A 2,913-nucleotide genomic window follows, 5' to 3' on the forward strand; every position below is an offset into this window, starting at 1 on the left:
TTTTCTGTTCAATTTTTTTGTTTTTCGTTTTTCCTTTTCTTTTTTGTTTTTTCACTTTCGTAACCTTTTTCAAATTTGTTAAATTTTTTAAAATTCATATTTTTTTCAATTCAGAATGTTTTTGAATTTGTGAACATTTCTCGAGGTTGCAAACTTTTTTAATTCACATTTGTTTTTCAAATTCATGAACTTTTTCTGAAGTCATAAAATTTTCTTAAATTTGTGAACATTTCTTTTGAAATCCCTTTTTTTATTTTGTAATAAATTTGAAAGTCAACGGTTGAGGAAGTCAACCGTGTGCGCCTGACCTGGTAAGTGAGCTTCTCGCCCCGCATTGTTGGGCCGGCCAAAGCCGGCATCCACGTGAGGTCCACTTCTCTAGGCAGCACCGCAAGTGTTGAGCAGGAAGTCTTTGTTTTCTGCTTGTTGTATGTGAACATAGGTGGAATTGTGTGGACGAGAGCGCGACGTTATAGAGGACGGGCTCCTGGGATCCTGAATTTCATAAAAAAGTAAATTTTCCTAAAAATACTATTATATTTTGCAAATACATGTGCATGTTCTTCAACTATGTGTTAAATTTCATTAGGTAGTGCAATTTATTTGCAGGCTACACAAAAAAGACAAATACTTGGCCCAAAGACAAGAAAAAGCCCATTTTAATCTATGTATTTGTCCTTTTTATATCACATATGAACATGTATGTGCATGATTTTTGAACGTGTATACTACAAATATATCCTTGTGTGTATAATTTTTTCAGACTTTTTTAGGTGTAGAAATAGTATTTTCACTGGAAAAATAGAGGGTTGTGTGGAGTTCGGCCTCCATATGCACTTTTTGGAATCATGTGCTCCTACCCGCCCATCATTGACGACTGCCCTTTCACTGTCACGCCCGGCAGCCACCCACATCCGACCTCTAAACCCCATTCTCCAATGCAGTAGACACCCCCCCCCTCTAGCACTGCACCGCGTCTTTTCCTCTGGAGTCGGTGAAAGGTTTTCGGCATCGGTTCGTTATGAGGATCGGTACGAGCGGTAGTGCTCATACTGGACCTCGTTTTGTGCTCTGGACTTGGAGAAGTCTTCGATGCTGGTCGGGTACGACCATGGGTATGATCCATAACACTTACACCGCACATTGTCTTCCACTCTGGATACTTTGCTCCTTTCGGTACATTCTTGGTACAAGCATGCTCGCTTGTACCCGACATAGTCTTCTCCTCTGGTCTGCAAGGTTCTTTTTCGTTGGTTTGGTACGACCTGTGGTATGATTTGGTGCACTTGTACCACAATCCATCTTCTCCTCTGTTACCTCCATGATTCCTCCTTCCTTTTTCCTTTTGTTTGCCCTTCAAGTGATCTTTTAAGGCATGTTTCTCTTGCAAAACATGCATGATCTCTGGCATCCTTTTGTTAATTCACGAACAATTGGTATATAAATACTACATCCATCCAGGTTTATAGAGCCCTTCAACAGCATCTCTCGGACCAAGGCAGCTGCAGCGATTCAAAAGCAAAAACTAAATGAATGCATGCATTGGTTGCATGCTTCGGTAGCGAAATAAAGTATCTTGAAACCTACCTACTTTTTACTACTACCTCCGTTTCAGTTTATAAGTCCTATGCGTATATCTAGGTTGCCAATTTTATCACTTTAATATAAACTATAGAACACAAAAATTATATCTTTTGAAAATAGAACATCTCAAGTTTATATTGGTATACTTTTTGTAATATATGACTTGTATTAGGTTGGTCAAATTGATGACCTAGGGGTACGCGCATGCCCTGTAAACTGAGAGAGAGGTAGTATTGCCAGGAGCTTGCTGCCCGTAAAAGTAACATGGCGCGACATGCATTGGCTGTAGCCTGCCACAGTCTTGCTACCACTACTAGGCTCGCATGCATGCGGCCTTAAAAGCGCGGACGTCGCTAGGTGGCCAAACGGCCTTTTAAACCCGGACGGAGGTAGTATTTACTATTTCCTCTTTTTTTAAAGATGGGTCACCTCCCATTAATCATTGGGTTTAGGGTTACTTAGCTCAACCTTCATACTTTTACCTTTACATACGGACTTCCCTTGGTCCGCACACTTTGAGACATACCACATCTACTGCTTTATGAGGAGGAATATACTTTTCCTTGTCTCCATCTCCGGGCTTCCTCGAAAAGTACCTCATAATTTCTTCATCATAAAGTTTGAAGGTTAACTTTCATTCCACACAATCAAAGCTTGCTCATGCAGTATTAATGAATGGCCTTTGAAGAATAACAGATAATTTTTCATCTTCAGACTACAGTAAAATCTGTAGAGATGATGTGTCTGTCTAACCTAAGAGTTGAAATTTTTTCTTACAGGAATCAAGACATGGACCCACTGGCGGAGCTAGGAAGAAAGTCTAAGGGGGGCAAATGGTAAAACTGGCAGACCTGAGGGAGTCCCGGACTAGGGGGTGTCCGGATAGCCGAACTATCATCATCGGCCGGACTCCAAGACTATGAAGATACAAGATTGAAGACTTCGTCCCGTGTCCGGATGGGACTTTCCTTGGTGTGGAAGGCAAGCTTGGCGATACGGATATGTAGATCTCCTACCTTTGTAACCGACTCTGTGTAACCCTAGCCCTCTCCGGTGTCTATATAAACCGGATGGCCTTAGTCCATAGGACGAACAACAATCATACCATAAGCTAGCTTCTAGGGTTTAGCATCCTTGATCTCATGGTAGATCTACTCTTGTAACCCACATCATCAATATTAATCAAGCAGGACGTAGGGTTTTACCTCCATCAAGAGGGCCCGAACCTGGGTAAAAACATCGTGTCCCTCGTCTCCTGTTACCATCCGCCTAGACGCACAGTTCGGGACCCCCTACCCGAGATCCGCCGGTTTTAACACCGACAGGGCC

This window comes from Triticum dicoccoides, chromosome 4B (assembly GCF_002162155.2).
Source record: "Triticum dicoccoides isolate Atlit2015 ecotype Zavitan chromosome 4B, WEW_v2.0, whole genome shotgun sequence".
In the NCBI taxonomy this organism is placed as follows: Eukaryota; Viridiplantae; Streptophyta; class Magnoliopsida; order Poales; family Poaceae; genus Triticum; species Triticum dicoccoides.